The sequence below is a fragment of the Cynocephalus volans genome, chromosome 4 (genome assembly GCF_027409185.1).
Source record: "Cynocephalus volans isolate mCynVol1 chromosome 4, mCynVol1.pri, whole genome shotgun sequence".
Classification (NCBI taxonomy): Eukaryota; Metazoa; Chordata; class Mammalia; order Dermoptera; family Cynocephalidae; genus Cynocephalus; species Cynocephalus volans.
The window spans coordinates 84,708,054-84,719,655 of NC_084463.1; the positions used below are offsets into that span (position 1 = coordinate 84,708,054).

General features: G+C 40.0%; 1 pseudogene; it reads left to right on the plus strand.

The window, feature by feature from the left end:
• Positions 1–242: 242 nt before the first annotated feature.
• On the plus strand, positions 243–10,368 carry LOC134376249 (tripartite motif-containing protein 51-like; annotated as a pseudogene).
• The last annotated feature ends 1,234 nt before the right edge of the window (positions 10,369–11,602 follow it).

An 11,602-nucleotide genomic window follows, 5' to 3' on the forward strand; every position in this document is an offset into this window, starting at 1 on the left:
ATAGGGGTTGCAAGTAAGAAATGAAGTTAATTTTTCTTTATGACTGTCTTAGAAAACACTTTATCATGAATTAAGTGACTGTAATTGGTTGGATAAAACTATGTTTATCCTAATGCAAAAAAATTGGAATAAAATTTTTTTGGAGGGTTAAAAATAATTGATACAAAACAGAATCAATGAGATTCTGTAGGAGATGGAGAAATAGGTTGATGGTTTGACTCACCCAGTGTCATTGCAGGGTTATGAGTTTAAGGAGAGAAGCAACCACAGCTGAACGTCAGAAGATGCCTGCAATTCTTCATGAAGAGGAGCAACATCAGTTAGAGAGACTATGAAAGGAGGGCAAGGACATTTTTTAGCAACTCGAGGAAAGTAAATTCAGAATGGCTCCAAAGAGGGAAATATTAAGGACATATGAGGAACTGAAGGAAACAGATATGGAGCTGTTCCAGGTAATGACTGACAAATGGGGTATCAGGATGTTGAACATTCATGTGAAGTTATTTTTCTGTCTCAACTGAAATCCATCTCCTATTCTATTTTCATCATTTGTTTCCAAAAACATTGTTCTAAAACTGCAGCTACTTAGTTTCAAGGACATTGCCTCTCTAAGGGATTCTACAAACCAGAGATCCCTCCTACTTTATCCATGAACAACAGAATTTTGTAGAATGGTTAAGGTAACATCCTCAAGAAATACTTCCCACCTAAAAATTAATAATATATTTTGACTTTTTGAAAATTCAAAAAAGAATAAGCTGTTTATTGACATTTAGGTTAACTCATGGACATAGAAAGATGGAGCAATTTGGGAATCTAGGCTTGCATTACTATCATTTTGGGGTATACCAACTTTGGAATTAGTTAGGGCCTGGGAACGATAGCTGATTAACTTATTCATAGTTATAGCAGAGCACAGAGACTCCCCAGGCCTCCTCCCCCTTTTCTCACACTGAGAATGTCTTCAAAAATCAGATTTTACCAGGACATTAATTTATGACAGTAGGGTAGACTGATTTTCTTCTTGTTGTTGTTGTTTGTTGTTGTTGTTGTTGTTGTTAGGACATAGAAAATGCTTCCCAGGAAGAAAGACAGTGGGGAAATAATAACTTCTGAAACCATTTCACAATCTTACCCTGGACCTAGTGGAAGAGGTATCTTGTGAAAAGCACTGTTTCCATTTTTCTTCTCACGGGCTTTTGGAGACATAATGCACAGGTGAGTGTGTACCTGGATTCCAGCAGATGATCTTTCAGAGTTTCCCCAAATATCAGGCAGGATCTACAAAAGTGATGGCATAATTTATTGGGATATTAATTCAATATCTGCCTGGATCTACTTTTCCCCTCTCCCATCCAGGTATACATCTTTTTAGTGTCATGCTGAGTGATTTTATTTGGCAGGTTTAATACAAATGTTGCAAAAACAAACAAACAAAATGATAAAAAATTGTCCCTTCATTCCTGACTTTTTTTAGTTCTCCAAAGCCTACATGTATGAAGGAGGACCGCTGAGTTTTGTAGGTGGTGAAAAAGTCAAATACCTCACAGAGGTTGCCAGCAGATGCTGGGGAGAAAGGAAGAGAGAGAGAGAGTATACCAACAGACTCTATATGCACAAGTTTTGAAAAATAGATGAAACAAACCCTTAAGGTGTTAACAGCTGTGTTTTCCTCTAGGAAAGCTCTGCTTTAGGAAGCAGATCTCCCTGTCTGGAGAAGTTCTGCAATTTCTACCCTGTGAAGATAGCAACAGACACACCAGTCTTCAGAGAACCCCTCATTTCCAGATGGAGATTTCAGTGAAGTTTGCTAATGGACACCAGAATTTCATTCCTGAATATGCTCAAGGGCATAAGAGACTAAGGATCTTTACAGATTTCTGGGCAATAGCAGGAGCAATTAGACTAAATGCTGACATTTTAGCAATATACTTAAAAATTCAGGAATTGTGAATAAGAATTTGACAAGGTGGTAATTTTTAAATTTCAAAATTAGTGCATTAAAAGTATTCTGATGAAGTCTCTTATATATAAGAATAATATTTTTTATGGCTGCCCTGCATCTTTGTCCTTGCAGGAGTACATCAGTGCTGGTGCACACGCCCCAACCTTTGCATCCAGAGATCAGTGTGGGGCCTATCACTGGACTGATGGATGGGCTCAACCACTTCCAAGGTGAGTGTCAACCCATTGGCTGTATTCCCGTGATCTAGTATTTATTGTTAGGAGCCCGTGAGAAATATTTTCCCCTTTGTTAATGGTTTTAGATATTTTCAGAAATGAATCATATAACTATGCAATCCTTTAACTGAGTATGTCCTTACAGGCAGATTTACAATATCAAGAGTTAATGATAGTGCAAAACATAAATATGACCCAGGTTCATATGTAGTGAGTCATACAGTTAGTAAAAGGAATGACACATAGAAAATGAAAATTTTAATAAATGGATCAGTGATCAGATTTCAGCTTAATTTCTCACTGTTACATACAAAATTATACATTTATTCAGTATATTTAATTTTGAATTGTTAAGCAATTTGGGGGGGATATATAGCTTGCTAGAGCTTGTTTGTTTTTAATTTTTTTCACAGTGGATAGATTGTATTCATATAATGTAAAAAATATGAGTTACAATGTAAAAAAGTAAAAGGAATTTCTTATAGACTAAAGTAGTAATAAAAACAAAAATAATTTCAGTTTACAATATAAAAAGCTGCATGTTATATTTAAAAATGCACATATGGACATATAGATTTTCTTCCAGTTCCCTTAGAGGTTCTTAGATAAGGGAATATCTTCACATCTCATTCAAAATGATGACACTATTGGGTTTTCAAGATGGCGGCGGCTGCGGCGGCTGGCGCGGAGTAGCTGAGGTGGAAAAGGTGGCCACTGGGCCTCAGGCAGCCGGGAAACTTGTGGACCTTCCTCTGGCCATCTCTTAAGGGAGGACTGCTGCTGCTGGCCGGTCGTGGGGGCTCAACGCCACTTTGCCCCCGGCAGGAGAGGCTGCCTCATTTACAGGCAACAGCTTTGAAGTGTGGAGCAGGAAAAGAACTGATTCTTAGCTGCAAAAGCGAGTCTTGAAACAGGGAACACGGCGCCAGGGCTGCTGTGGATGCAGCCAGGATCCCGGAGGCTGGGGCCGCACTGAAGGCGGCCAGCTGCCCTATTCAGGATTCGAGGTTTCAGGCCGGCATTAAAGAAGATTCCTGGGAGCGCCCGAGCGGCGCCGCGACTGAACAGCCCGAGGCGGCAGCGCCGAGAACACGGAAGGCAACAAACCAGAGACAGAGCGAGCGCCCGACCTGGCACAGCACTGTGAGTGATCCCTGGCCCACGCGGCTCCCGCCTGCACCACCAGGCCACTCACTGCCCCGGTGCTGCCTCCATTTTCCCAGGTGCGGGCAGCTCCGCCCTGATCGGCCATCACTGAGCCCATTTGCTTGGCCTGGCGCGGGGCTTTCCGGACCCTGCTGGCCGGCCTCCTCTCCCACTCCCTCCCCGGTTCTCTGGCGGGGCTGGGGGTGTGGGGCGTCCCGACCAGTGTTGGGAGGGCTAGAAAGTACGGGCGGGCCGACTGTCACTCCACCACACCCTGGACTCCGGCCCGGTAAACTTCCTGTTACTGGGAGGCAGATAACATCTCTGCGACCACCAGTTTGGAAAAAAGCCTAACGAATTTCTGGTTGGGAATAGTGTGGTAGGAGAGTTCCCAGGTCTGCTTGAACCTGCCGGAGAGCAGGCTGCAGGCAGGCACTAGACTCGGTTTATACCGGGGGGATACAAAGGTGAACAAGACCCGAGGAAGATCTACACAGTGCTACAAAGGCACCCAGAGAGACCGGTTGTCTGTGCCTAGCAGAAACCTGATAGACTTCCTGGGCGAGGCGGTGCCGAGCAGGGTCTTGAAGGCCCAGCTGATAGACGAGGGGTGCAGAAGACACGCCCCAGCCCAGCACAGTGTGCACAGAGGGGGGAGACTCGACAGAAACCACACACCCGGTGGGGTCGCCACTGCACGATCTAACAGCCTGGGCCAGAGCACACGGAACGGGGAGAAGTCCTGTACAGAAAGTGAAAGCTCAACAGAGATCACACACCCTGTGGTACGTGATCCACCAGCCCAGCAGAGTACAAGCTGACCAGAAAGGTGGATCCCCGGAGAAGCCCAAGACCCGAGGCAACCACACACACAAGACACTAGAGGCCAACTGAGCAGTCACGGCGGGAGCCATACCAAATTAGCAACCACAGCAACATCCTAGTTAGTCATTAGTCTCAAACCGGTGGACTGTGAAACCCCCTGCCACAATGAATAAACACCAAAAAAAAGACACCAGAAATACAAAAAATCAAGAAAGTACACCACCAAAAGTTAATAAATCTCATACTCTAGATCCTATAGAACAAGAAGCCCTTGAAATAACTGACAAGGAATTTCGAGTGATAATTCTAAGGAAACTGAATGAGATACAAGAAAACTCAGCTAGACATCATGATGAAATGAGGAAAAGTATACAGGATCTGAAAGAGGAAATATACAAGGAAATCAATGTCCTGAAAAAAAATGTAGCAGAACTTGCTGAACTGAAGAAATTATTCAGCGAAATAAAAAACACAACGGAGAGTTTAACCAGCAGGCTTGTCGAAGTTGAAGAGAGAACCTCTGAACTTGAAGATGGGCTGTTTGAAATAACACAAGCAGACAAAAAGAAAGAAAAAAGAATCAAGGACATGGAAGAAAATCTGAGAGAGATATCAGACAACCTCAAGCGCTCAAATATCCGAGTCATGGGTATTCCAGAAGGGGAGGAAAATGGAGATTCCATTGAAAACATATTCAACAAAATAGTGGCAGAAAACTTCCCAGGTATAGGAAAAATCACAAATCTTCAGATCCAGGAAGCTCAACGATCTCCAAACGTATTCAACCCAAAAAGGCCTTCTCCAAGACATGTCATAGTCAAATTGGCAAAACTCAGAGACAAAGAGAGAATCTTAAAAGCTGCAAGAGAGAAGCATCAAATCACCTATAAGGGAGCCCCAATCAGGTTAACATCAGACTTCTCATCACAAACCCTAAAAGCTAGAAAGGAATGGGATGATATTTTCAAAATACTAAAAGACAAAGATTGCCAGCCAAGAATACTCTACCCTGCAAGGCTATCCTTCCAAAATGAGGGGCAAATAGTATATTTCTCAGACAAACAAAAACTGCGGGAGTTCACTACCACAAGACCACCCTTACAAGAAATCCTCAAGGGAGTACTGGGTTTGGTTCCCGAAAAATAACTACCACTGCCATAAAAACCTAAGAAAAATCTAAACCCGCTAGTACAATAAAAATGGCATTCATGAAGAGAAAACAAGCTAACAAAAACACTATCTACAACCTAAGGAACCAACAAACAAAGAAACCAAACAGTAAATCAGAAAGCAAGGAACAAAAGACACCTAAGACAACCAAACAACCAATAAAATGCTAGGAATAAATCAACACCTTTCAATAACAACTCTTAATGTTAAAGGCTTAAATTCCCCAATTAAAAGACACAGACTGGCTGACTGGATCAAAAAGCAGGACCCAACTATATGCTGCCTACAAGAGACCCACCTCACCCATAAAGATTCACACAGACTAAGAGTGAAAGGATGGAAAAAGATTTACCATGCAAACAGAAAAGAAAAACGAGCAGGAGTGGCTATTCTTATATCTGACAAAATAGACTTTAAACTAAAAACCATAAAAAGAGACAATGAGGGACACTACTTAATGATAAAAGGACTGATCCATCAAGAAGACATAACAATCATAAATATGTACGCACCCAATGTTGGAGCAGCCAGATTTATAAAACAAACTCTATTAGACCTAAAGAAGGAAATAGACACTAATACCATAATAGCAGGGGACCTGAACACTCCACTGTCAATATTAGACAGATCATCTAGGCAAAGAATCAGTAGAGAAACACAAGATCTAAACAAGACTCTAGACCAATTGGAATTGGCAGATATCTACAGAACATTCCACCCAACAACCTCAGAATATTCATTCTTCTCATCAGCACATGGATCATTCTCCAGGATAGATCACATATTAGGTCACAAATCAAGTCTCAATAAATTCAAAAAAATTGGAATTATCCCATGTATCTTCTCAGACCACAATGGATTAAAACTAGAAATTAATAACAAACAAAACTCTGGAAACTATGCAAACACATGGAAATTAAACAGCATTCTACTTAATGACATATGGGTCCAAGAAGAAATCAAGCAGGAAATCAAAAAGTTTATTGAAACTAATGAAAACAATGATACATCATACCAAAACCTGTGGGATACTGCAAAAGCAGTATTGAGGGGAAAATTTATTGCATTAAATGCTCACTTCAGAAGAATGGAAAGATGGCAAGTGAACAACCTAACACTTCACCTTAAAGAACTAGAAAAACAAGAACAATCCAATCCTAAAGTTAGCAGACGGAAAGAAATCATTAAGATCAGAGCAGAACTGAATGAAATTGAAAACCAAAAAACAATTCAAAAGATCAACGAATCAAAAAGTTGGTTTTTTGAAAAGATAAATAAAATTGACAAACCATTAGCATGGCTAACAAAAAAAAGAAGAGAGAAGACTCAAATAACAAAAATTAGAAATGAAAAAGGCGATATTACAACTGATTCATCTGAAATACAAGGAATCATTCGAGACTACTATAAACAACTGTACGCCAACAAATTTGAAAATCTGGAGGAAATGGATAAATTTCTGGACACACACAAGCTCCCAAAACTGAACCGTGAAGACGTAGAAAATTTGAACAGACCAATAACAATAAAGGAGATTGAAGCTGTTATCAGAAGGCTCCCAACAAAGAAAAGCCCAGGACCAGATGGATTCACAGCAGAATTTTACCAAACATTCAAAGAGGAATTGACACCGATTCTTTACAAACTATTCCAAAAGATTGAAATGGACGCAAATCTCCCAAACTCATTCTATGAAGCAAACATCATCCTGATACCAAAACCAGGTAAAGATATAACCAAAAAAGAAAACTACAGGCCGATATCCTTGATGAATATAGATGCAAAAATCCTCACTAAAATACTAGCAAACAGAATACAGCAACACATACGAAAAATTATTCATCATGATCAAGTGGGATTCATCCCAGGGATGCAAGGTTGGTTCAACATACGCAAATCAATAAATGTGATACACCATATTAATAAACTCAAACACCAGGACCATATGATCATCTCTATAGATGCTGAAAAAGCATTTGATAAAGTTCAGCACTCATTCATGACAAAGACCCTCTATAAGTTAGGTATAGAGGGAAAGTATCTCAACATAATTAAAGCCATATATGACAAACCCACTGCCAATATCATCCTGAATGGGGAAAAGCTGAAAGCTTTTCCTTTAAGAACAGGCACTAGACAAGGATGCCCACTCTCACCACTCCTATTCAACATAGTGTTGGAAGTACTAGCCAGAGCAATCAGAGAAGAGAAGGAAATAAAGGGCATCCAGATTGGAAAAGATGAAGTCAAACTGTCCCTGTTTGCAGATGACATGATCCTATATATCGAACAGCCTAAAACCTCTACAAAAAAAACTGTTGGAATTGATAAATGATTTCAGCACAGTAGCAGGATACAAAATCAACACACAAAAATCAGTAGCATTTCTTTTCTCCAATAGTGAACATGCAGAAGGAGAAATCAAGAAAGCCTGCCCATTTACAATAGCCACCAAAAAAATAAAATACTTAGGAATTGAGTTAACCAAGGAGGTGAAAAATCTCTATAATGAGAACTACAAACCACTGCTGAGAGAAATTAGAGAGGATACAAGAAGATGGAAAGATATTCCATGCTCTTGGATTGGAAGAATCAACATAGTCAAAATGTCCATACTACCCAAAGTGATATACAAATTCAATGCAATCCCCATCAAAATTCCAAAGACATTTTTCTCAGAAATGGAAAAAACTATTCAGACATTTATATGGAACAATAAAAGACCACGAATAGCCAAAGCAATGCTCAGCAAAAAAAATAAAGCTGGAGGCATAACACTACCTGACTTTAAGCTATACTACAAAGCTATAATAACCAAAACAGTATGGTACTGGCATAAAAACAGACACACTGACCAATGGAATAGAATAGAGAATCCAGAAATCAACCCACACACTTACTGCCATCTGATCTTTGACAAAGGCACCAAGCCTATTCACTGGGGAAGGGACTGCCTCTTCAGCAAGTGGTGTTGGGATAACTGGATATCGATATGCAGGAGAATGAAACTAGATCCATACCTCTCACCGTATACTAAAATCAACTCAAAATGGATTAAGGATTTAAATATACACCCTGAGACAATAAAACTTCTTAAAGAAAACATAGGGGAAACACTTCAGGAAATAGGACTGGGCACAGACTTCATGAATACGACCCCAAAAGCACGGGCAACCAAAGGAAAAATAAACAAATGGGATTATATCAAACTAAAAAGCTTCTGCACAGCAAAAGAAACAATTAAAAGAGTTAAAAGACAACCAACAGAGTGGGAGAAAATATTTGCAAAATATACATCTGACAAAGGATTAATATCCAGAATATATAAGGAACTCAAACAACTTTACAAGAAGAAAACAAGCAACCCAATTAAAAAATGGGCAAAAGAGCTAAGTAGGCATTTCTCTAAGGAAGATATCCAAATGGCCAACAGACATATGAAAAAATGCTCAACATCACTCAGCATCCGGGAAATGCAAATCAAAACCACATTGAGATACCATCTAACCCCAGTTAGGATGGCTAAAATCCAAAAGACTATGAACGATAAATGCTGGCGAGGCTGCGGAGAAAAAGGAACTCTCATACATTGTTGGTGGGACTGCAAAATGGTGCAGCCTCTATGGAAAATGGTATGGAGGTTCCTTAAACAATTGCAAATAGATCTACCATCCGACCCAGCCATCCCACTGCTGGGAATATACCCAGAGGAATGGAAATCATCAAGTCGAAGGTATACCTGTTCCCCAATGTTCATCGCAGCACTCTTTACAATAGCCAAGAGTTGGAACCAGCCCAAATGCCCATCATCAGATGAGTGGATACGGAAAATGTGGTACATCTACACAATGGAATACTACTCAGCTATAAAAACGAATGAAATACTGCCATTTGCAACAACATGGATGGACCTTGAGAGAATTATATTAAGTGAAACAAGTCAGGCACAGAAAGAGAAATACCACATGTTCTCACTTATTGGAGGGAGCTAAACATTAATATATAAATTCACACACACACATACACACACACACACACAAATCGGGGGGGGAGGGAAGAAGATATAACAACCACAATTACTTGAAGTTGATACAACAAGCAAACAGAAAGGACATTGTTGGGGGGGAGGGGGGGGAGGGAGAAGGGAGGGAGGTTTTGGTGATGGGGAGCATTAATCAGCTACAATGTATATCGACAAAATAAAATTTAAAAAAAAAACAAAATGATGACACTATTACTTAGAAATAAGAAATGTCTTTCTGATACTAACCTGTATAACTAAAAAGAAAGTTCAGGAGATAAATTACTGGCTATTTTGATTTGAAAACTGAATTGAAAGAGATTGATTTTACATTTGACTCTCAATATTTGAATTCTCAAAAATTTTCAATATTTTTGGTTAGGGATTTGTTTGCTCTGTAGATGTTTTCATCATCCCTATAATTTATTAGATATTACAACCTAAGCTATTCTCACTGTTGTAACCTTATATTTTTCAGGAAATTAACCTTTTGGTAGAACAACTTTTATCTCAGGGCTTTAAATTTTCATTATTTACATATATGTCTATGTATGCTTTTTCTTTTTTGAGTGGATGTTTCTCTGGATCCTCAAAGAGTCAATAGTCAAGTCCTCGTATATGGAGAGTTGAGAAGGACTAGTGTTGGATGTGATCCTCATGATGCATCCTATATCTCTCCAAAACCTGGATGTTTTCTTGTGTGGGGTGTGCAGACTTTTACCTCTGGCAGACATTACAGGGAGGTGGATGTGGGGGACTCTTGGAATTTGTCTTTTGGTGTCTGTAATGATTATTAGAAAGAGAAGAATAGTTATGATAAGATAGACGAGAAGGAGGGATTCTTTCTTCTTGGATGTGTTAAGGAGGACATTCACTGCAATGTCTTTTCCATCTCCCCATTTTTATGGCATTATGTGCCAAGGGTGATTGATCTAATAGGAGTATTCATGGATTATGAAGGTAGAACTGTGTGCTTTATTAACGTTGCTAAAATTTCCCTTATATACAGCATCCCTTTTTGCTAGAAAGCTGGTAGAGCAATATTTTGGGGTGTGTCTACGAGGGTGTTTCCAGAAGACATTAGCATGTGGGCATGAATGAACTAGGTGGGAAAGATGTGCTTTCGAGATGAGTGGGCACCATCCAATCTGCTGGAGACCCTGAGAGGGAAAAAAAAAAAAACAGAGGAAAAGATGAATCTTTCTTTATCTGCAAGAACTGGGATACATTCAGCTCTTCTGTCTGTGAACATCAGAACTCAAGACTCTTCAGCTCTTGTGTTCCAGCATTTAAACCAACGGCACCATTGGCTTCCTTTGTTCTGAGGCTTTCACACTTCAACTGAGCCACGCTAAAGGGCATCCAGTTTGCAGATGGCCTATCGTGGGACTCCTCAGCCTTCACAATCCTGTGAGCCAATTCCCCTACTAAATCCACTGCCATATATTTATTACAGACATATACTTTTGTTTCTGTCTCTCTGGAGAACCCTGAATAATACACCAGGTGCTGTCTTCATGTAACACTGCCATTCTGGGAAAAGCCACATGGTCTCCTGGTCCTTCTGATGGTTTATGAAGCCCAGGATAACTCAGGGCAGCTGCTTTTTCCAACACTTCCTCTCACCTCACCACCAGCACGGTATACTTATAGTGGAAATTGAAGGCCCATATTTCCACATTGCACCATCCAATTTGGTATATTTTTTGTGTTTTAGGTTCTTTTTGTTTGTGCATCTACAAATCATATTTAGTAAATACTGGGCAAAATCATTTTTGATATTAATCTGCATAAAAAGGGGAAGTTCTCAAAAAGGCCACCCAAATGAGAAGAAGCCTTGTGGAGGCTGCAGAGGGAAAAGCTTTCTCTGTGACACACAGGATATGGATGGAGGGCTCTGCCTGGTCTGCTCTTATGTGGTTGTTGCCGAACATGGGGTATTCCTTAGAGTGCAGCCTCAAGTCAGGATACTGCAGAAAAGCATGTGCTGAAGGTGAGGAAAGTGAAATTTCTAAACCAGATTATTGAAGCATTGTTCATTCTTGGCTTCTGCCAACCACCCAGAACTTTTCCCAGAGCTTAGTTTCAGCATCTCAAGTTTCTAGATTTATTGGAAAAGATACCAGATAAAGGTTTGTTGAGAATAATTTTGTCAAAGAGTCCTACCTTATTTTCACCTGGATGATGGCAGTAGTTACCAGAGAAAAGTTCAAAGGAACGTGAAACTCAAAACTGAATCTTACCTTTATATCACTTTAT